General features: G+C 44.3%; 1 long non-coding RNA gene across 5 annotated transcripts in view; it reads right to left on the bottom strand.

Moving 5' to 3' along the window:
- LOC138845849 (uncharacterized) overlaps nt 1-23,986 on the bottom strand; it is a 126,581-nt gene that overhangs the window by 68,868 nt on the left and 33,727 nt on the right. Inside the window, exon 1 of one of the 5 annotated variants that reach the window (XR_016222440.1) lies at nt 8,325-8,470. The exons of the other annotated variants lie outside the window; for them this stretch is intronic. This is a non-coding gene — a long non-coding RNA (uncharacterized LOC138845849). Of the gene's footprint in view, nt 1-8,324; nt 8,471-23,986 lie in introns of those variants that run through there. 5 annotated transcript variants of the gene reach the window in all.

The following is a 23,986-nucleotide window of genomic DNA, read 5'->3' as shown; positions in this document are numbered from 1 at the left end:
GAGAGACAAGGGCAGGTAAGCTAAGCTGAGGCCCGAGATGCCACAGGCTTTACATGTGTGGAATTCCCCACAGGTGAAGGGCATCATTTGTCAACATGAGAGAGGACTGCTGGAAGGGCACCACACTTGACAAAAAGCATTAGATGCTGGCTGAAGGAGTTTTTGACTCCTGCCTTTGGGAAGGTAACACTTGTCTGGAAAACAGAATCAAGTCGTTTGTCTTTGGTGTTGGTAAGTCCAGACAGTTGAATCTTAGGTGTAATTTAGCCAGAATCTTCTAATAGAGTAATTTATATCACTGTTGAAATACACAGGGATAGGCCGGCGCTGCGGCTCACTAGGCTAATCCTCTGCCTTGCAGCGCCGGCACACCAGGTTCTAGTCCCGGTCGGGGCACCGGATTCTGTCCCGGTTGCCCCTCTTCCAGGCCAGCTCTCTGCTGTGGCCAGGGAGTGCAGTGGAGGATGGTCCAAGTACTTGGGCCCTGCACCCCATGGGAGACCAGAAGCACCTGGCTCCTGCCTTAGTATCAGCGCGATGCACCGGCCGCGGCGGCCATTGGAGGGTGAACCAATGGCAAAGGAAGACCTTTCTCTCTGTCTCTCTCTCTCTCGCTGTCCACTCTGCCTGTCCAAAAAAAAAAAAAAAAAAAATACACAGGGATAAAGAAAACATTTCCATTTGAGCTTAACACACATGATTTTGCTTGCCATCAGTACTTGCAGTACTTTGGAATGGAGAAAATTAAGGTGAGTGACCATCTAGTTGGTCACTGGGCTCCTGCCATTTCAGAGACTTTCTTAGGAAATCTACAGCTGGGTCTCCTTAGCTAGAAGCTGGTGTGCCTGAGACGGCAGTGGATGGAGAGAGCTGCAGATCAATAGAACTTCCATACCCTAACTTTAACATAAGTTATGCTGAGCTACACAACCCAACTCTCTGTCACAGCCATCATCTTCTCCCCAACACAGTTTAACAAAAGAAAGAGTATGGGTGCCCTCCCAGAGGCTCTCCAAGATCAAAAATAAAATGAGCAATCAAAATGCCTTTCACAACTTCATAAGAAGCACATACTCAGCTACCGGTTAAAATAACACTCACTAGCCTCCAAGGTCACAGGTCAATGCCAAGTTTACCCATGGAGCTCTTTATTGAGAAAGCATTTGTTAGCCACAGGTTATCTGATAACGTTCAAGTTGAGTACAGTATGACGTTCATTTTATTAAAGTAAACAACACCCATAATAAGAAAAACAGCATTCAATGACCAAAACAAAATTTGTAATAATCCTTTACAAGGAGCAAACCACTTTAAGTCAGTTACACTGTTGGTGATTTACATATATGTACAAGCGGAGCAATTAACAACAGCTGTAGCTATAGATTCTGCTCTTATAACGTCACGCTGAAAGCCCCACGCTTGAAAGCTTTCTAGAGTACTCATTCGTTCTCCCCAGGATTCTCCATATCCTTCTTCCTGCCCCTGCAAGAAATCTTTTAAACAGCTGTTTGCTTAGCAGAGTGGAAGTGCAATTGCACCTCCTTGCCTGCTGAGTCTGTTGGGAGGGGTGCGTTCAAATCTATGCTACACCTGTTCTTAAAGAGGGTGCTTGGCAATGAAGCATGTTGTTCACTTCTTCTCTTTTTTGCATAGTCAAAAGAGAGAAACTGAGAAAAAAAAAAAAACCATAGAGATTTTTTTTTTGGCTTGGGCACCAAAGCTAATGTTTCCCTTTACGTCCTAAGACTGTAACTCATGAGCAGATCCAGCCTTCGGTGCAGCTACCCTGCTCTGAATCTTCCTGTTTATATACAAGTTAATATGTTTACAATACCAGGGATTTCTCTTTACCTAATCTTAGCTAAGGGACTCAAACTACATAAACAGGAAGAGTGAAAAAATAACTTATTAACTAGACCCATGTTAGACGTAACAGAAAAAAAAAAGCAAAGCTCATATTTAGAAGAGATTAACTGGCTTTTGTGTAACTATGTATATTCTTTATATCTTTATAGCCTATTTCAAACAATGTGTCTGTATACTTGAACTATGTTTAAATAGAGTAGTGTAGTGATTTCTCATGGATATTATAATGCCCATAAGAAAGTCAAGTCTTACTGTCATCATTTTTTAAAAAAACCTAATAACTTACTAGTGTTATAAAGCGCTAAAGATTCATCTGCTACTATGCCCAATCACAGTCAAACTCACCCTACAAATGACAAGAGCTTGTGAAAATACAGAGTGGACAGTGAGAGAGAGAGAGACAGAGAGAAAGGTCTTCCTTTTCCGTTGGTTCACCCTCCAATGTCCACCGCGGCCAGCGCATCGCGCTGATCCGAAGCCAGGAGCCAGGTGCTTCTCTTGGTCTCCCATGGGGTGCAGGGCCCAAGGACTTGGGCCATTCTCCACTGCACTCCCGGGCCATAGCAGAGAGCTGGACTGGAAGAGGGGCAACTGGGACAGAATCCGGCTCCCCGACCGGGACTAGAACCTGGTGTGCCTGCGCCACAAGGCGGAGGATTAGCCTATTGAGCTGCAGCGCCAGGATAAATATATAAAATATTTTTTTAAAAAAGCCTAGTTAAGATTCCTGTGTCACACATCAGAGTGCCTGGATTCCATACTCACCTCTATCTCCAAATTCCAGCTTCCTGCTGATGCAGACCCTGGGAGTGATGATTGGAGCAGTTGGGTCCTTCTACCCAAATGGGAGATGTGGATTTGCATTTCCAGTTGGCTTTTAGCTTGGTTTAGACATTTAGGGAGCAAACCACTGAATGGGAGCTTACTAGCTCTCTGCCTCTCTCCCTGTCTCTCAAATAAATGAATAAATAAATATATGTATATGTATTCAAATGGAAAGACAATAGACAACATTATAAAAAAATTAATTGAAAAGAAAGAGGTAAATTCATAAATATGTTAGATATAATCAGATAAGAGAAGATAAATAATTGAGATTTTTTCACACATGATTGTTACATTATAGACTTTGTTTTTAATGATTTATTTATTTATTTGAAAGTCTGAGTTACAAAGAGGTAGAGGCAGAGAGGGTAGAGACAGAGAGAGACAAATCTTCCATCCACTGGTTCACTCCCCAGATGACAACAGCTGGAGCTGTGCCAATCTGAAGTCAGGAGCCAGGAGCTTCTTCCAGGTCTCCCACATGAGTGCAGGGGCGCAAGGACTTGGGCCATCTTCTACTGCTTTCCCAGGCCATAGCAGAGAGCTGGATCGGAAGTGGAGCAGCTAGGATACAAACCGGCACTCATATGGGATACTGGCACTGCAGGCGGCGGTTTTAACTGCTATGCCACAGTGCCAGCCCCTGCTTTTCAACTTAATAAAAATAATCCCACTATAATATTATAAAGACAAGTCATCTTGCATATCTTCCAAATGCAAGTAACTTCTGTCTGTGCATTGTGATTCCCGGAATTTGTTATTTGGAATGATCTGGTCGATCACATCTACCATAAATCTATCAAATGATATTTGAACTTGTACAACAACATCGTGTGAATCAGGCATTGTAAGAAAGGAGTAAAGGCCGGTGCCACGGCTCACTAGGCTAATCCTCCGCCTTGCGGCGCCGGCACACAGGGTTCTAGTCCCTGTCGGGGTGCCGGATTCTGTCCGCAGCGTGCCGGCCACAGCAGCCATTGGAGGGTGAACCAATGGAAAAGGAAGACCTTTCTCTCTGTCTCTCTCTCTCTCACTGTCTACTCTGCCTGTCAAAAAAATAATTTATATATTTATTTGAGAGGTAGAGCTATAGACAGAGAAGAGAGACAGAGAGAGAGGTCTTCCATCTCTTAGCGCCCCACACCCCAAATGGCTGCAATGGCTGGAGCTGGGCCAATCTGAAGCCAGGAGCCAGGAGCTTCTTCCACTGGTGCAGGTGCAGGGGCCAAGGACTTGGGCCATCTTCTACTGCTTTCCCAGGCTGTAACCAGCAAGCTGGGTTGGAAGTGGAGCAGCTGGGACATGAACTGGCACCCATATGGGATGCCCATGCCACAGACGGAGGCTTAGCCCACTATGCCACAGTGCTGGCCCCTTGACGGGGCTCCTAATCACTAGGCTAACCACCAGCCCTGTCCTTTCCATCTCTAAACAGAGATTTCAATGAACAATAAAAATGGAAGAGAATGGCATTGAAAAAACACCATCCTCTGGCAAAATTGCTTATGCATACATAATCTTATTTCCTATTCCTGAAGAATAAGAATCACTCTGAGAGGGTGGTTCTCAATCCATGTAGCATTATTAATAATTAAGAAAGTGAAGCCTCACAGAGGTTAAAAGGTGCCAGTGTCTCTTAAACAAACACATCCATTTTTGGTGCTGACTCTTCCTACTTCTCATCAATTAACCTTGAAAATGAAAATAATTGTGATTGGTGTTGTGGTGAAACAGGTTAAGCCACTGCCTGCAATGCCAGCATCCCATACAGACACCGGTTCAAGTCCCAGCTGCTCCACTTTCAATCCAGCTCACTGCTAATGCTCCTGGGAATCCAGTGGAAGATGGCCCATGTCCTTGGGTACCTGCACCCACGTGGGAGATGCAGAAGCAGTTCTGGGCTCCTAGTTTCAGCCTGGTCTGGCCTTGGCCATTGCGGCCATTTGGAGAGTGAACCAGGAGATGGAAGATCTCTCTCTCTCTCTTTCTATCTCTCCTCCTGTCTGTAACTCTGTTCAAATAAATAAAAATAAATCTTATGCAAAAAGGAAATGAAAATAATTTAAAGTAATAAAGCTTGTACTTGTAAAATAAGAAAGCGACCACTATTGGTTGATATTCTATATAGTAGTCACTCTCCTAATGCCTCATTTTGATTCCATTCAATAATGGTCATCATAATGACAACAATGACTGAGAGTACAGACGTTTTTCCCATGTTTCACATAAGGAAGTTGCCTGAGGTCACACATTCTTTGCTGTAGACATTGCAAATTGTGATTTAAATGTACTGTCAAATTTTCAAGTAAATGTGTAGGCCTTTTTGATTTATTCATCTAAGAAGTGTCTATTTCTATGATTGGTCCATTTTTTAAGATTTATTTATTTATCAGAAAGGTAGAGTTACAGAGAGGCAGAGGCAGAGAGAGAGAGAGAGAGAGAGAGAGAGAGAAAGTCTTCCATCCGCTGGTTTACTCCCCAATTGGCCGCAACAGCTGGAGCAGCACTGATCCAAAGCCAAGAGCTAGGAGCTTCTTCCAAGTCTCCCATGTGGGTGCAGGGGCCCAAGCACCAGGCCATCCTCTACTGCTTTCCTAGGCCACAGTAGAGCGCTGGATCAGAAGTGGAGCAGCCGGGATGTAAACCAGTGCCCTTATGGGATGCTGGCAATGTAGGCGGCGGTTTTACCAGCTATGCCACAGCGCCAGCCTCGATTGGTCCATTTTTTAATTGCATTTTTTGTTATTGAAGTTTTTTTAGGTCCTTATATATTCTGGATATTAATCTTTTGTCAGACAAACAGCTTGCAAACCTTTTCTTTCATTCCGTATCCATCAGGGAAATGTGGGTCAAAACAACAGTGAAATATGGTCTCACCCCAGTTAGCATGGCTGCTATCAGAAAGGCATAAATAGGGGCAGGCATTGAGGTGCAGTCATCACTTGGGACCCCTGCATCCCTTATCAGAGAGCCTGGTTCAAGTCCCAGCTACTCCGTTTCACATCTAGTTTCCTGCTAAGTTGCCCTGGGAGGTAACAGGTGATGCCTCCAGTACTTGGGTCCCTGCCACCCATGTGGAAGACCCAGATGCAGTCCCTGGTTCCTGGCCAAGCCCCAGCTGTTGCAGCATTGTGGGGTATCAATCAGTGGATGGAAGACCCTTCTCTCTCTCATTTCACTTTTAAAATAAATTAAAGAAATTAAAGAGAGAGTGACCTTCAGGAACGGTACTTTAAAAAAGACAAAAATAATAATTGCTGATGAGGACATGGAGAAAAAGGAACTCTTACACACCACTGGCAGGAATGTAAATTCGTACAGCCATTATACAGGTTAAAAAAAAAAAAAAAACCTGAAAACAGATCTACCATACAACCCAGCTACTCCAGTCTTGGGTATAGATCAAAGGAAATGACATTATCATATCAAAGAGATACGTGCCTGCTCATCTTTTTTTTTTTAATAAATTTTTTTTTGATGGGCAGAGTGGACAGTGAGAGAGAGAGACAGAGAGAAAGGTCTTCCTTTTTCCATTGGTTCACCCCTCAATGGCCGCTGTAGCCAGCACGCTGTGGCCTGCGCACCGTGCTGAACTGAAGCCAGGAGCCAGGTGCTTCTCTTGGTCTCCCATGTGGGTGCAGGGCCCAAGAACTTGGGCCATCCTCCACTGCACTCCCGGGCACAGCAGAGAGCTGACCTGGAAGAGGGGCAACCAGGACAGAATCCCGTGCCCCAGCCAGGACTAGAACCTGGTGTGCCGGCGCCGCAGGTGGAGGATTAGCCTATTGAGCCGTGGCGCCGACCCTGCTCATCTTTATTGCTGTACTATTCACAATACCTAAGAAAAGGAATTAACCAAGATGCCCATCCATTGATGAATGGATAAAGGAAATGTGGTATGTATACATATACACACAAGGGAATATTATTCAGCCATGGAAAATGATATCCTATCAAATTGCAACAAAATGAATGGAAATAGAGGACATCACATTAAGGGAAATCAATGAGACACAAAAAGACAAATACTGTGCATTCACTCTCATATGTGGGAGCACAAAATAGTTGATCTGAATGTAGAATAATGATTACTAGAGTTTGAGAAGAGGAAACCTAGGGGGAAAGAAGGAGGTTGGACTAGTGCTAGCAAAACACAAATAGAAAAAAACAAATTCCGGTGTTAAACAAAGGTAGGGTGACTACAGTTCACAAAAACATTTTTAATAGATACATAGATACAGATATGGATATAGATATAGATATATAGATATAGATATATCGTGAATATGTAGAAGAAACTTGAAGCCTCCAAACATGAAGTATTGATAAGGAGATGGAGATATTAGTTATCCTGATCAGTACACATTTTACACATGTTTTGAATTATTGCACTGTACCTCATAATTATATACAGTTAAACAATCCTTTCAAAAATTAAAAAAAAAATACATATTCTTGGGAGTAGGAATGCAGCCCAGCAGCTAAGATGCCCACATCTGACATCAGAGTGCCTGGGTTCTGTCACCTGCTTTTTATCCGTACAGACCCTGGGAGGCAGCAGGTGACAGTTTAACAATAGTGCTCCTCCCAGGGACAAAGGAGACCTGGATTGCAGTCCCAGTTCCCGCCTTCAGATAAATCTGCCCCAGACTTTATCTACTTGGCTGACAAGAACTTCTAAACCAGGTAGAGGAGAGGAGGGCTCCCTCCCCTCTCGGTGTCTCAGGAGAATCCCAGGAGCCCAACTCACAGCAGAACGTGAAGAGGGGCCTCTGTTCTCAATCACAGGTACAGCTCCCATCACTATCTCATGCTGCCACTGCCCCCTTGCCATCTGCCACCAGGGAGTCCTCTCTAATCTTGCCCGGTGATTGCCCTCGGCAACTTCTGCATCCCTACCATCTGTCATCAGTCCTGTGACCCATAATCGCCACGGGAGAGGAAGGGGAAAAAAAAAATCCAAGTATCAGAAAGGACTCCAAGGAACATTTTGCTCTGAAAGGTGACCTGCTTTTGTCCTTCTCAGCCAAGGTCTTCCCCAAAACAAAAGCATGGGTGGAGGTCACCTTCTCAGTACCTGGCCACTTGTGCTTGGAGGGCAGTCAACACAACAGTGCTAAGTGATGCTCTTGAGACCAGCATCCAGCTACCTTCACAGGATGCAAATGGAGAGGTGTCTTCTGCTTCCTCCAGATTTTGATGGAAGAGAATAAAATGAAAAATAATAATGGCATATCCTGCCATGTGTCTGTGTGTGTGTGTGTGTGTGTGTGTGTGTGTAGTTACTGAGAAATTTGGGCTTCGGGATTCCAACAGAACACAACCTTGCTTTCTCTACCCAGAGAGTAAAGTAATGGTAATAGTTTAAATTTCAGATTCTATGTTTCCTCTTTTTTGTTTGGATTTTTACCATCTTTCCTATGACAGTCAACAAAATATCATGGCTTTCTTGTAAACTGATGAAATAGCAAAAGTTGAGGATATCATCAAAGAAAGAAAATGGGAAAAAGCCTCTCATCAATCATTTCAGCCCTCCTGGAAAAATGTCTTCTTTAGGACGGAATTGAAACGCTGAACTAAAAAAGTGAGATTTAGGAATATTAAACTGATTTTTTTCCCTGTGGTAGTCTGACCTCCAATTGCCTTAGGAAGATGCCATGCTGCAGGTCGTGTCTCCGCAGAAACTCAGGCATGCACAGGACTCTCCGGGATGAAAGGGTCTCCACGAGGAACCTGGCAGGTGTCTCTGAGAACAGAGCACCTGCTCCCACACATCTCCATCTCCTGTGGACCACACAAACCAGAGATGTCATGATGGCCTCATCTGTTGAAATAACTCAGTAGATGTTAGCCCGTGAGGCAATGTCTCTTCCTTAAAACTGTGCTTCCAACAGTAAAGGACACTGCTTTCTCTGTGGGATTTGCAAGACATCAAAGCTGCCACAGAGAGGAGAACAAAGGTTTTGTGTTGAGCACAGGTCTCCCACTTCCCTGTTCTTCCTCACCCTGGCCTCACCCTGGATTTCCTAACACAGAGCTCCCAGTTACCTAAAAGGAAGTCCTGTCTAGACCAGATAACATAGTTTTTCTTGTCTTAGAGACGACGCTTCTTCTTATCACTTGTTAATGTTGTTGTGTAGAATGTCAGGGTCTTCCATCCCTGTTCCTGAGTTCAGTGATCCAGGAAAGGAGCTACAGAATGTAATGGGTGTGAATACCAATGACAACTTCTTGTTCCTAAGAACCAAGAGATTTTTCATTTGGAAAGCTGATTCCAAAACTATATTCAATTAACAAGGTCACATGTATTGAATCAACCTAGAATCTCCCCTAAAGGGTCAGTACACCAGAAAATAAACAAATAAAACGAAGTGAGAGTTACTTTCACTATTTCCCAACAAGCTTACAAAATCTTATAGAGTATGTCATTTTTTTCTGACAAACGAAGCGAATGGTCCTATAAGGATTTTATCTAGTGGAGTCGTTTATTTTTTACCTATCAAGAAGTTACATAGTAATCATTTTTGTAGGGAATAATTAATGGATTATGATTTCACCCAGCAATTTAAAAAAATCAGGGAGGCAGTGGAATTGGCACACCAGTTACGTACCCACTTGTAACAACCACATCCCCTACTGAAGTGCCTGTTAGAGTCCCAGCTACTCAACTTCCAGTCCAGCTCCCCGCTGACGCATCCTGGGAGGCAGTAGTTGATGACGCAAGTGCTTGGGCCCCTCTCACCCATGTGGGAGACCCAGATGGAGATCTGGGCTTCTGGCTTTGGCTTGGCCCAGTCCTAGCTGATGCTGTCATTTGGGGCATGAGCCAGTGTGTGGAAGATCGCTATCTATCTCTCATATCTTTATCTCTATTTCTCTCTGTCACTCTGCTTTCAAATACATAAAAATACTCTGTTTATGCTTAAATATTTACTTAGGGTAGAGTTGGCCTTCTGAATATATATAGTTAATTAAAAATGAATCTTAATGAAGAATGGGATGGGAGAGGGAGTAGGAGGTGGGATGGGAGGGTGGGTATGGGAGAAAGAACCACTATATTCCTAAAGTTGTACCTATGAAATTTGTATTCATTAAATAAAAACTTTAAAAAAAATACATGCTTAAAAATCATCAAAGTTGATTAAAGCATGCCATAACACACTTACATTATAAGAGCTTGGCATATTGCTATTGTTGAAGAGGCTATATAGATACATACCTCAATACAAGGGATTTCTATGCATGATTAGAAGTTTGCATAAGGCCCAGAGTAGCACAGTAATTCAACTAAGAGAGAGGATGCATAAATCTCCTCACGCCATTAGGACAAATGTGTTCCATGTAAAATAATGGAAAAACGATTTGTCCCTATTTGCAGTTTAAAGGGGATAAATAATCCCTCTGTGCATGAAGTACACATTTACATGTTTATATACACACATGCCTAAATACACCCATATTGCATATCAACATTTTAATTTCAGGTATTTTATGAGTAAGATTGTTTTCCTTTTGTGAAACGTATATAAGTTTCAGCCCAAATTCTAGGTGATGTCTCACGCAAAGGGAAGTGCTTCCATCATACATAGTTAAAAATTAGATGCCCTTGGGGCTGATGCTGTGGCACAGCGGGTTAAAGCCCTGTTCTGAAGTGCTGGCATCCCATATGGGCGCTGGTTCGAGACTCGGCTGCTCCACTTTCAATCCAGATCTCTGCTGTGGTCTGGGAAAGCAGTAGAAGATGGCCCAAGTGCTTGGATCCCTGCACCCATGTGGGAGACCCAGAGGAAACTCTTAGCTCCAGGCTTTGGATCGGCACAGCTCTGGCCGTTGCGACCATCTGGGGAGTGAACCATCGGATGGAAGACCTCTCACTCTCTCTCTCCCTCTTTCTGTATTTCAAATAAATAAAATAAATCTTTTAAAAAAATTAGATGCCCTCTGAATCAAATGACGCCACAACCCCACCCCCCACCACCACCATCTGCGGGTTTGCTTTGAAGGTTTCCCTTACCTCCCCATCATCATGGTCTGAAAACACAAAACGAAAAATGGCAGAAATGAAGAACAAGTTGTAAACAGCACGATGTTCTGAGTAGGGTGAGGGAATCCTGCACCATCCTGCTCCATCCCGCTGAGGGTGTGACTCAGCCCTGTGTCCCACGTGTCCACTCGGTATGCACTACCTGCCCGTGGGTCACCTACTTAGCTGTCTCAGTGGTCTGTCTACTGTGGTGCTATCACAAGTGCTTGCGTACCAGTAACCCTTGTTTTGCTGAATACTAGCCCCAAGTCACAAGGTGTAGCAATGCTGGCAACTCAGATCTGCTGAAGAGAAGCTGTGAAGTGCTCCCTTTAAGTGAAAAGGTGAAAGTTCTCCACTTTAGAAAAAACAAAAATCAGGAGCTGGCGCTGTGGTGTAGTAGGTAAAGCCACCACCTGCAGTGCCAGCATCCCATATGGGCACCAGTTCAAGTCCTGGCCGCTCCACTTCTGATCCAGCTCTCTGCTATGGCCTGGGAAAGCAGCAGCAGATGGCCCAAGTCCTTGGGCCCCTGCACCTGTGTGGGAGACCAGGAAGAAGCTCCTGGCTCCTGGCTTCAGATCAGCACAGCTCTGGCAGTTGCAGTCATTTGTGGGAGTGAACCAGCAGATGGAAGACTTCTCTCTCTCTCTCTCTCTCTCTCTCTCTCTCTAACTCAGACTTTCAAATAAATAAATGAATCTTAACAACAACAACAAAAAAAGACAAAAGTCATATGCTAAGATCTATGGTAAGAAAGCATGTTCTCTCTGTGACAATGTAAAGAAGGTTGTGCCAGTTTTGCTGTGGCACCTCCAGCTGTAAAAGTCACAGCCATGGCGCATAGGAAGTACTTCGTTACAGCACTGGGTACCATCTGTGGTTTGGAGCTCCCCCTGGGGAATTTGGAACACATCCTCCCAGGATCAGGGAGGCAGCCATCTCCTCACGTTCACTCTGAGAAGGAAGCATTGGCCTGTGAGGTTAAGACCTCTCATGCACCTGTCTGCCTCAGCACGGTTCTGGAAGTTTCGAGGCCCTCCACACCCTCTTACTTTTCTTCTCAAGTACAGCCATGAATTACACCAGGACTTAGCACCCACCTAGGGCGGCTGCCTTGGTGCACCTGTCGCCGGGGTCACTGCCTGGCCTCTTCCTGCCTCTCCATTACTCCTGCTACAGACTGCCTGGGCTGACTGGTCAGAAAAACACATTTCTCCTTTAAGTTATTCCCCCAAATAGCCACTTGTCCACCCAAAGGTTACCAGATCCTTCCTTGCCCTTCACTTCATTTCTCCCATCACAGCCCATTTTGGACTCACAAGTTTCTGACGTGTATTTCCCATGGTCTTTATCCTACTGTGCACTTAGCAAAACAAAGATTAGGAGTCCCACACGTTGTGGCTCTGAGATTCACAGATGGAATCAACCATGGAGAAAACCTGCAGTTACAAAGTCTGCTGAGGGAGGCTTGATCAGCATTTCCTAAAATGATTTGCCCTTGGAACTCTCCTGCAGCAGACACTTGGCTGTGTAGCCTGCTCTCACAAATTTCAGTAACTGTACTTGCTACTGGAATGAACAAGGCAGAAATCAATCAAATGTCTTAAAGGATAAAGAAAATTAAGAATATCACTTTGGCACATATTTGGGCGTGCACATTTCTCCTGCTGTTTTTCTCTGAATTATTAGCTATTTTTATAAATTAACCTGTACTCACTATTAAACAATTGAGGCACACACATTTAGACCAATGATTTCCAAGTAAACTGTCTTCCCCCACCACCATCAGAATACATCTGATGTAATTAGGTGAATCTGGGACTTGGTCCCATCTCCTTTGCAGGAAATTGGGATGTGAGTCCTGTTCCTACACACCCTCCTGCAAACGCCTGGCAGCGGAGGCAGACCTCACCACCAGCACATCACTGTGGGTGACACCTGTAATAGATGGGGAGCCTCGTAACAGTAGTGCAAAAGGCAGGTAGGACAACCAGCTAGAATCATTTCTGATACCAAGGAAAAACTCTGAGCCACAAATGGTAAACTAGCTTCAATACTCCAGCAGAGTAGGAATCTCACTAAAAAGGTACATTTTCAGGGCCTGTGATGTGACATGCAGTGCCAGCATCCCATATGGGTGCCAGTTTGAGTCCTGGCTGCTCCACTTCCAATCCAGCTCTCTCCTATGGCCTGGGAAAGCAGTGGAAGATGGCCCAAGTGCTTGGGTCCCTGTGCCTGTGTGGGAGACCCGGAAGAAGCTCCTGGCTCCTGGCTTCGGATTGGCTCAGCTCCAGCCATTGCAACCATCGGGGGAGTGAATCAGTGGATGGAAGACTTCTCTCTCTCTCACTCTCTCTCTCTCTTTCTCCCTCTCTCTGCCTCTCTCTCTCTCTCTCTGGTTCTCTGTAACTCTGCCTCTCAAATAAATAAATAAACCTTTTTAAAAAAGAGGTACATTTTCTTAAATATGCTTTTTTTTTAATTTTGAGCAATATCTTCATTCAAAGATAGTAAGAAAGAACAAATAGCCTTTGGAGATTTGGGGGTTTTTATTAAAACAATGTAATTGTAAGGTAGAAAAAAAAAAAGCAAGACCTCTAAGAGGATCCTAAAATAAAAAGCAATCACCTTGAGCCCTAGCCCCACCCACGCACCCTCTCTACCACTTCCTACTTCTCACTGTTTCTGTTTTGACTTCTTGTAATGGTTCCCTCTCCTACCCAAAATAATATGCTTCAGCACAATTTCTTGAATTAAGTGTGCAAGGTGTCATCTATTTGCTTCTACTCTGACAAGTGGAATTTTCATTCTTCACTGTTTTTGTTTTAATCCATCAGTTACATTCATGTCTGTCAACATTGTATTTATGTATTTTGTCATTGTATTTATTTATGCACTTATTGTGTTTATGTTTTGTACCATTGCTTTTTTTTTTTTTGCATCTTTCATATTTCGCCTATAGGTCTGTTCTAGAAATTGGAACCAAAAGCAGTGAAATTAACCCTAGTGGGGGATTTTGCTTATTAGGAATCCCCAGGTGTCCTCAGACAGCTCTGAGCTCCGTGGCTGCAAAGCTGGGAACCTCCAAGCACATCCCCTGCCATCTCCTCACCAAAGCACCTGGAACTTCTCCTCTGCCACCATTTCTGTAGCTGTTATTCCCGGAGGCTGGATGTGTGCCACATAGCTGCACCCAGTTTCCTGAATCACTTCTGGAACATATCCAAAGTGCAGTTCTTATGACTCTATTTTGCTTGGCCATGGTATCTGTTAAGTGGGTTTGCCACACTGAAACCTACAAGTTTTGCATGCCCTTCTGTATTGAGAAAACCATTTCCATTGACAGCTTGGTATAGTTTTCTCATACAATAAAGATATTCCCATCCCTTAGGTATTGATGGTAGCATTGAGGGTAGAAGGATATAGAACCAATGTAAAAGTCATCCAGGGAGAGGCTAGGAGAAAGACTGGGAGTCAGGAGGGAGGGAGAGGCCGTTCTCTCAGTGGCACAGGTGGCGGCAGACACACCAGGATGGCAGTGGAACAATGGTTTCCTTGGTCCCGATGGGTCCCCGCCCTGGGTCTGGAGAGTTCCCTGTGGCCTCTGTGGTGAGTCCCTGCAGCTCCCTCTCCTCCCTCCAGAGCAGCTTTGCAGTTTGTGAACCTCCAGGTCCAGCCTGACAATGCAGGACCAGAAAGATCTCACTGGCGATGCTATTATTTCCATTCTCCTGTCTTTCCACTGATTGTGTAGGCATCGAACTCCCTGCCTTGAAACTCACTGACCTTAAAAGACTCTTTTTTTTCTCACATGAAAACCTGGCTGGTGTTTGTTTATGAAGACCTCATTCTCAGAAGAGTCAATAATGTGTGAAGAGCCCATTGCTTATTCACGGGTTCAGTGGCATCAGCTCCATGCCATGCACAAGCAAACATTCTCCTACTCCCTATCACTTGCTCACTCAGCACCAAGATCCACTCACAGTGGCTCACACTTGAGCCACAGCTTTGATCTTCACGGAGCTGAACCTCCCATTAGCTTGTGGAGGAAAACTAACAGATGCTTTTAAAGATTTACTTATTCATTGATAGAATTACAGAGTGGGGTGGAGACACACAGAGAGAGAGAGAGAGAGAGAGAGAGAGATCTTTCATCTGCTGGTTCACTCCCCAGGTGGTTACAATGTCCAGGGCAGGGCCAGGTCAAAGCCAGGAACTTCTTCCTGGTCTTCCACATGTTGCAGGGGCCCAAACACTTAGGTCATCCTCTGTTGCTTTCCCAGACACATTAGCAAGGAGCTAGATCAGAAGTGGAGCAGCTGGGACTTGAACTGGCACCCATATGTGATGTTACCATCACAGGTGGAGGCTTTACCCAGTACATCATAATGCCAGCCCTCTTTCTTAGTTTTTGAAATAATATATTATAAATTTACATTACAGTAAAAAGGCTTAATATTTCACTTAATAAGAAGATTAACAAGTAAAAAGGAAAAAGACCCTAATTTAGTGGGAAATAGACAATGGCAATAAATAATAATTGAATGGAAAAATGACCATTTCACCCTAAACAGTAAATTTTAAAGTAATCACATGTCATTAAAATTACAGTAGTATAACATTCCTAACCACTGGCTTGAAAAAATGTAAAACAAAGTTTTACAAAGTTATATTTGCAGCAATGCTGATACACACAAACTTTTTTTTCTTTTTTCTTGTTTTTTTTTTTTTCTTTTAATTTTAGCCCCTACAAATAAGTGAGAACATACAGTATTTGTCTTTCTGGGTCCAGTTTATTTCATCCAGTATGATGTCCTCCAGTTGAGTCCATTTTGCTGCAAGTGGTAGAATTTCATTCTTTTTTTACAGCTGAATAATATTCCACTATGTATATATACCACATTTTCTTTATCCATTCATCTGATGATGGACACCCTGGTTGGTTCCAAATTTTGGCCATTGTGAGCAGTGCTGCTGGGAACACGGTGGTACAGGTATCTCTTTCTCACATTGTGTTCAAGTCTTTTGGATATATATCCTGTAGTGGGATTGCTGGATCATATGGCAAGTCTACTTCTAGTTTGTAAAGAAATCTCCACACTGTTTTCCACAGTGGCTGCACTAAATTAGATTTCCACCAACAGTGTAAAAGTATTTCCCTTTGTCTACTTCCTCACCAACATCTGTTACTCTGTTTTGGATGTTAGCCATTTTGACAGGGGTGAGATGGTATCTCTTTGTGGTTTCAATTTGCCTTTCTCTGGTGGCTAGTGATGTTGAGCATTTTTTTTTTTTTCATGTATTTGTTGGCCATTTGGATTTCTTCTTTTGAAAATTGTCAGTTGAAGTTCTTAGCCCTTTTCTCAACTGGATGGGTTGGCTTTTTGTTGCTGGGTTTTTTTAAGTTGTGGATATATTTGAGATATTAACCCTTTGTCAGATAAGTGGGTTGCAGATATTTTTCCCACTCTGACAAATGTCTCTTCACTTTATTGATCATTTCCTTTGCTGAGCAAGAGCTTCTGAGTTGATATAGTCCCATCTGTTCACTGTTGTTTTTGTTGCCTGGGCTGTGGGGTCTTTTCCAAGAAGTTGTCCCCTACACCAATGTCTTGGAGTGTTTTCCCCTACTTTTCCTTCTAGCAATTGCAGAGTCTCAGGTCTTAAATTTAGGTCTTTGATTAATCTTGAGTTGATTTTTGTATATGGTGAGAAGTATGGACCTCATTTCATTCTTCTACATATGTGCATCCAATTTTGCCAGCACCATTTGTTAAAGGGATTATCCTTACTCCACTGTATGGTCTGAGCACTTTTGCCAAAAATCAGTTGGCTGCATATATGTCGATTAATTTCTGGGGTCTTTATTATGTCCCATTGATCTATGTATCAGTTTTTATGCTGGTATCAAGCTGTTTTAACAACTATAGCTCTGCAGTATGCTTTGACATCAGGTATTGCAATACCTCAACCTTGTGGTGTTTTTTTGTTTTGTTTTGTTTTTGTTTTGCTCAGGAGCTCTTTGACTATTCTGGGTCTTTTTTGAATCCATATGAATTTTATGGTTGCTTTTTCTAGTCCTGACAAGAATATCATTGGTATTTTAATAGGTATTGCATTGAATTTATAGATCGCTTTAGGTAGCATAGACATTTTAATGATATTAATTCTTCTGATCCACGAGCAAGGAATATCTTCCCATTTTTGTGTCCTTCAAGATTTTTTTTTTTTTTTGACAGGCAGAGTGGACAGTGAGAGAGACAGAGACAGAGAGAAAGGTCTTCCTTTGCCGTTGGTTCACCCTCCAATGGCCGCCACGGCTAGCGCTGCAGCTGTTGCACCACGCTGATCCGAATGCAGGAGCCAGGTGCTTCTCCTGGTCTCCCATGGGGTGCAGGGCCCAAGTACTTGGACCATCCTCCACTGCACTCCCGGGCCACAGCAGAGAGCTGGCCTGGAAGAGGAGCAACTGGGACAGAATCCGGCACCCCGACCGGGGCTAGAACCCAGTGTGCTGGTGCCGCAGGCGGAGGATTAGGCTATTGAGCCGCGGCGCCAGCCAAGATTTCTTTTATCAACATTTCATAATTTTAATTGTAGAGATCTTTCACTTCTTTGGTTACATTTATTCCTAAATATTTTATTTTTGTGACTATTGTGAATGGGATTTCTTTTTTTATTTCTCTGTGAGTTCATCATCAGCATACAAAAAAAACTACTTTCTTATATTTATTTTATAACCTGCAAATTTACTGAATTTGTTTATCAATTCTAATATCTTTTTGGTGGAGTGTTTAGGCTTTTCCATATACAATATTGTGTCATCTGTGAACATGAATAATTTTGACTTTCTCTTTTCTAATTCTTTGGAGCTATTGTTTTCCAGGTCTGCTAACACAACCACCATCCTAGGATTGACTCAAACCAAACTCCTGGATATTGCCACTCTTTCTTGTCCCCTTTAAACTCATTTCTTTTTTTTTATTTCTTTCTTTGCTTCTTTCCACATTTTTCTTTTCTTTTTTTTTACCATATTTCTTTAAGTCACGTTTTCCAAATAAAGTACATGAAAACTTGAAAGTGCATGAAAACATGAAAAGCTTTCTCAGTTGATACATTGCTTTTCCACTTAATACTTTGCTTAATATAAAATTCTGGGTTCAGATAGTTTATGGCCTTGATCTGTTATTTTCTAACAGTCAGTATTCACATACTGCTCTGGTTCTTGCTAATATGAGGTTACTTCAAAAAGTTTATGGAAAATGGAAGTAAGAGACAGGTTTATTCTGGTGCAAAACAAACTGAAATCCACACACAGGTTTTTTATAATATGCTTTTTCCATGAAGTGATGGAAGACCACTCAAACACATAGACTTCAAAAGTTTTTACATCAAAGTCAACTTTTTTAATCCCATTTCCCATGATTTTTCTTAAAAAAATTTTTAAAGACTTATTTATTTATCTGAAAGGTGGAGTTACAGAGAGGGAGAGGCAGAGGCAGATAGAGAGAGACAGACACTGGGTTACTCCTCAAATGGCCACAATGGCCAGAGCTGGGCCAGACAGAAGCCAGGAGCTAGGAGCTTCACCCAGGTCTCCCATGTGGATGCAGGGAGTATCTTCCGCTGCTTTCCTGGGAGCATTAGCAGGGAGCTGGATGGGAAGTGGAGCAGCTGGGACTCAAACTGGCATCCATATGGGATGCCAGCACTGCAGATGGCAGCTTAACCTGCTATGCCACAGTGCCAGACCATCCCATGATCTTTAAGAAAATGTATTTGAGAGTCAGAAAGACATAGAGAGAAATAAAAGCTTCCAAAAAGCAGTTCACCCTCCAAATGCCCCCTGAACAGCAAGGACTGGGCCAGTGCCAAAGCCAGGAGCTGGAAACTGGATATAGGTCTCCCTCTTGGCAGCAGGAACCCAACGACTTCAGCCATCACTGATGCCTCGCAGGATCTGTGTTAGCCAGGAGCTGGAGCCAGGATTCAAGCCCAGGTGCTTCAAGAGGGGCCGCTAGGCTAAGCACCTGCTCACTCTCATGACATTTAGGGAGCACCCTTACACATACATGGGGAGCACCTGTCCCTGGATTTTACCCTGCGTGGGAGGATTTCACAAATGTGACCCCACTCATGCCATCAGCAGCTCTTTAACTCTGATGCTGCTGGTCTCTCTGCAGCTGTGGGAAGCATCGTTCTCACATTCCTTTGAAAATTCCCACCCTACACCTGTTGCTTTGTTTCACAGTCACTGTACCTCCCACGTTGTAATTTTCAGATAGATTTTTTTTTCTTTTTTGCTTTTTAAGTTTCCTTTCTTGTTGTCACTGCTTTATTTTCAGGGCAATTTCCCCAGGGTCGTCTTTAGACTTCCCCTGGAGACGATTGCACTGGAGTAAAGGCAGGTTAGCATCCAAGAGTTGCTCTTGTTCTCCAACTTTCCATGGACCCCTGATGGATTTTCATCACATTACCCCTCTGTTCACCGAATTATCCATTTCCATTAGAATCTATCCTGTTTCTTTATCCTGGTTTTCCTCATTTGTGCCATTGGTTTTCTTTTCCATCCATTCTGGATGTTTTCCAAAGTTGAGACTGAGACCTGGTCTGTATTGGCCAGGTAGATTTCCTCTACTTGGTGGACATTGACTCCTTTCACTTGGATATGTAAATATTTGCATCTGTATTTTACCTGTGTTTTAGGTACACGCTATGTGTAGACGTCTATGTACGTGAGCAAGACTTGTGTCTGTGTTTGCTTAGGACCCCAGGCAGGAAACAAATGTCAGAATGAGAGCGTTTTAGTCTAGGATATAGGTGCCAACCTGGGAGTCTTATATTTAGAATAGGATCCCTTTTTTTTTTTTTTTTTGCATTCTGAATACAATGACAGGGAAGAGAGGGTGAGTAGTGAATGCTAACAGCAGACAGCTGTGGATAAAGTAGAGATCCACCAAGCAATCCTCCCCAGGGAGTACTGGGTACAAGAGAATGCCAAAGAGCCCCAGGTGACATCACACATCCTCAGTGGATACAAGTGAAGACAAAGCAGAGAAGGGACAGTAGCATCCCAAAGGAATTAAACACACCAAAAGGCTCAGCTGTTTTAACTACTCAATAAAGAATCATGGCGCACCCATCTAGGCAGAGCCTTGCTCCTTCTAACTCGGTTGCTTCATGGCCTGCAGGTGGGTAATTCTTCACATGCTCTTCACCTATCAAAAAGCAGAAGTTGCTTCCTGCCTCCTGCCTCTCAGAAGACTACAGTTCACCTAAGTGTGGCTACAACAAGTCCCTGCCTGCTGCCAGGGCCCGGCACCTGGGAGTGCCAGGATCTGGGCCCAGATGACAGTGACGTCACCACAGCCTGACAAAGCTGGGCTCTAGGAGGAAGTCACATAAATCAGAGCCAGCCCCGGGACTGTGCGTGTTATGCAGATGACATTGTTGGAAATTGTTGTGACTTGGGGAATACATTTACTACCTGATTCAGCACTTAAGTTTTTCCACATACATGAAGTCTCCATATTATATTTGCATTATAATTTTTTTTGACAGGCAGAGTTAGAGAGAAAGGTCTTCCTTCCGGTGGTTCACTCCTCAAATGGCCACCACAGCCGGCGCTGCGCCGATCCGAAGCCAGGAGCCAGGTGCTTCTTCCTGGTCTCCCATGCGGGTGCAGGGCCCAAGGACCTGGGCCATCCTCCACTGCACTCCCGGGCCACAGCAGAGAGCTGGCTTGGAAGAGGAGCAACCAGGACAGAATCCGGCGTCCCAACCAGGACTAGAACCCGAGGTACCAGCGCCGCAGGCAGAGGATTAGCCAAGTGAGCCGCGGAGCCGGCCTATAAATTTTTTTTTAAAAAAGCACATTTATTTACTTGAAAGGCAGAGAGATCCTCCATCTGCTAGCTTACTCCTGAAATGGCTGTAACAGCCAGGGAGGCTCAGGCTGAAGTCAGGAGCCCAAAACTCCATTTTGGTCCTCGGCATAGATGGCAGGAGCACAAACACTTGAGCCATCCTCTGCTGCTCTCCCAAGAGCATTAGCAGGGAGCTGGGTGGGAAGTGCAGCAGCCAGAGCTCCAATATGGGATGCCAGCATTGCAGGCGGAGGCTTAACCCACTGTGCCACAGCACTGGCCCCACTAACGTCTTGCGGAGAGGACCTGGGTAGTTTAGGACCACAAGTGTGTGACCCTAAGAGAACTAATTTCTTGATCACAGAGTAGGAAAATCCTTCAGAGGATAGTAAACATTTGCAAGTTTTGTTTAGATGGGAAGGTTGATTTTCTTCCTTAAAGAACAGAAGAGGGTGCTGGTGCTGTAGCATAATGAGTAAAGCCGCTGCCTTCAGGGCCAGCATCCCATATGGGTGCTGGTTCGAGTCCTGGCTGCTCCACTTCTGATCAGCTCCCTGCTAATGCACCTGAGAAAGCAGCAAAAGATGGTCCAAGTGCTTGGGCCCCTTCATCTATGTGGGAGACCCAGATGAAGCTCCTAGCTCCTGACATCAGTCTGGCCCAGTTCCAGCTGCTGCGGTCCTTTGGGGAGTGAGCCAGCAGATGGAAGATTTCTCTCTCCGTCCCTCCCTCTCTGTGTGTGTGTAATTCTGCCTTTCAAATAAAAAATAAATAAATCTTTATTTTTTTAAAAAAGAGAAGAGTCATGCATTGATGAAGGCAGTCTGATAACAGAAAGGCAATGTACAGAAATGGTTAGCGGGCAGCACCTCAGCCACATCAAAGGGCACAGTGCAGCCCATCAGCCCCCCTCTCCAAAAAGGCAGTAGCTAAACAGTCGGTTATGGAACGGTAGAGTTTTGTGCAAGTGAGTGGCCATCTTAATGTTCCAACAGCAAACTCAAAAATAACTTCAATGTTCTTTTGTAAGCAGTAGACCCTGTAGAATATAGCTAAGGATTCTTTGATAAAACAAAAATATTATTTTCTGGGCAGGTGTTGGGCTTAACTGTTAAGACACCTCTTGGAACACCTGGGTTCAAGGCCTAGCTCTGCTCCCAACTCCAGCTGCCTGTGTAAGGTGCACCCTGAGAGGCACCCAGTGATGGCCCTAACACTTGGGTGTCTGCCATCCACCTGGGGAGACCTGAATTGGCTCCAGCCTGGCCCAGCTCTGGTTGTTGTGGGTATCTGTGAGCCATAAATAGGAAGATGAGAGATCGCTTGCTTTCTGTCTTTCAAATCAATATTAAAAATTACAATTTTAATCACAGCAGTTCTATTTTCAGATTTCAGTAAAGGATGGGTCTGTTCTCAGTATCAACTCACAAAAACTACAAATGGGGGAAGGGAGGAATGACTCTGGGGACAAGGCCAGAAGAAAGAGGAAGTTGATGTGAAAAAGGGAAGCAGCTGGGAAGGAATAAAAAGGGTGTGGGGAGTGGTGGGGGAGGGGGAAGGGAGAGGAAGTGGCTGTGCCCGCCCTCCCCCACCCCCAGCACCAGAGATGCAGGGGAAACCTCCCCACCACAGTGAAGACGTGTTCGGGGTGGGGTGGGGGGGCAGTGAAGACGTGTTCAGATGCTCAGGAATGCAGCCATGGCCAAGCCCTGGCCCTCGCCATCATATCAGGTGCTATCTGACCATGGACTTGGCCAGCTCAGGAAAACAGTGCCATGAAAACGTCCACTGTTCTGATAACATCCTCTGGCTCAGAGGAAACCTGGAAGAGCCCCTCGTGTAGAACTTTAGGAGTCTGTCTTTGTTGTTCTCTTGGCTGTCCTCAGAAGCAAAGCAAAGCAAAAAAAAAAAAAAAAAAAAAAAAAAAACAAAAAAAACAACCTCGGGCTCTGGGCTCTGGCGTGCAGATGGGACACTCAGTTCAAGTTCAATGGTGCTTGAGGTGGAGAAGCTCCAGAGGCCCACGGTGGGACAGGACAAGCATGCCAGGCCCCCACAACCAGGAGTCATTGCTCCTTGGGTTTTGCCATCCTGTGTTTTAGTTCATTAAAGAACATTTACTAAAGGAACTTGCTACATTCGAAGGAGGATTGTATTTACAGTTGTTTGTCTTTTATTGTTGCTTTAAGGTAGATGACAAACCCCCTTTGTTCTTTTTGTCATTTGCTTAGAGAGAAACCGACCCTGTGTTCTTTGAGAAATACAAGCAGATTCCTCCTGAGACAAGTCAAGACGAAATGAATTCTTTCTCAGTTCCTCTTTCTGAGACAATATGAGAGTACTTCAAAAGGCTTGGGGAGGCAGTGGGCATTTAGCCCAGTAGTTAAGATGCCCACATCCCACGTCAAAGTACCTGAGTTCAATTCCAGGCCCCAGCTTCCTGCCAATGCACACCCTGCGAAGCAACCCTGAAGGCTCAAGTAACAGCCTCTGCCGCCCACATGGGAGACCTGGCTTGAGTTCCCGGTTCCAGCTTCAGCCTGGCCCAGCCCCAGCTGCTATGGGCATCAGAGGATTGAGCCAACAGATGAAAGCCCCCATCCCCAGCCCTGCCTTTCAAATAATTAAAAGAATAATAATTTTTAAAAATTAAAAAACAAAAATTATTAAAAGTGAGATTCCCAAGTAAAGAGGTTTTTTTTTTTTTAAGAATAAAAATATAAACTCCACAGACATTTCGTTTTCTTTGTGCATCTAATTCTGTGAAAGCACCAATTCTACCTTTCTCAGCAGTGCCAGAGCTTAGCGGGAGAATGGCGAAGATGTCCCCATGATGCCTCCTCCCAGGAACAAGATTTGTGGAGACTTTAGGAATAAGACATTTCAAATAAGGAAAGGAAAAGTCAATGCATGTCCAGGAGCACGACATAGGGTCTGGAATAAGAGAGAAAGCGAACTGGGCAAAAAGCAGTCAGCAGGGAGGAGTTCCTGGGTAGCTGCATCTGGCCGTGCGAACCGAGGAGGAAAACCACCCTGGGGAAGAAGACACAGAAGCAATGACAGGGATCTTGCATTAGCCCAGACAATCACAAGACAGAGCAGTCAGTAAGAGCACTGATTTCCTCAAGGAACTTGAAGAGCAGGCCGTGCAGGCCAGGAAGCTACTAGCACGTGTATGGAAGACGCTCTGGAATTTGCGGGGTCAGAAAACACTGTAAATACCAACCAGCAGCAGACGCAGATGGTGAGGGGCTGCCTTTTCACAGGCACACAGCGCTTTGTCCTCTGCCGGCCCTGTGGCACCTGACTCCCCTTGTGCGGGGATCAGAACGCTTTCCCCCAGGCCTGGAGATTCCAAGGGCTAAAGGTGTGCCTTCTATGTCTTTTGTGAAAGAGAGAGACA

The sequence above is a fragment of the Oryctolagus cuniculus genome, chromosome 16, assembly GCF_051225735.1.
Source record: "Oryctolagus cuniculus isolate XC-2025 breed Fujian yellow rabbit chromosome 16, ASM5122573v1, whole genome shotgun sequence".
Lineage (NCBI taxonomy): Eukaryota > Metazoa > Chordata > Mammalia > Lagomorpha > Leporidae > Oryctolagus > Oryctolagus cuniculus.
The sequence above is the reverse complement of the archived record's forward strand: the minus strand, read 5'-3'. Positions and strand labels throughout refer to the sequence as shown.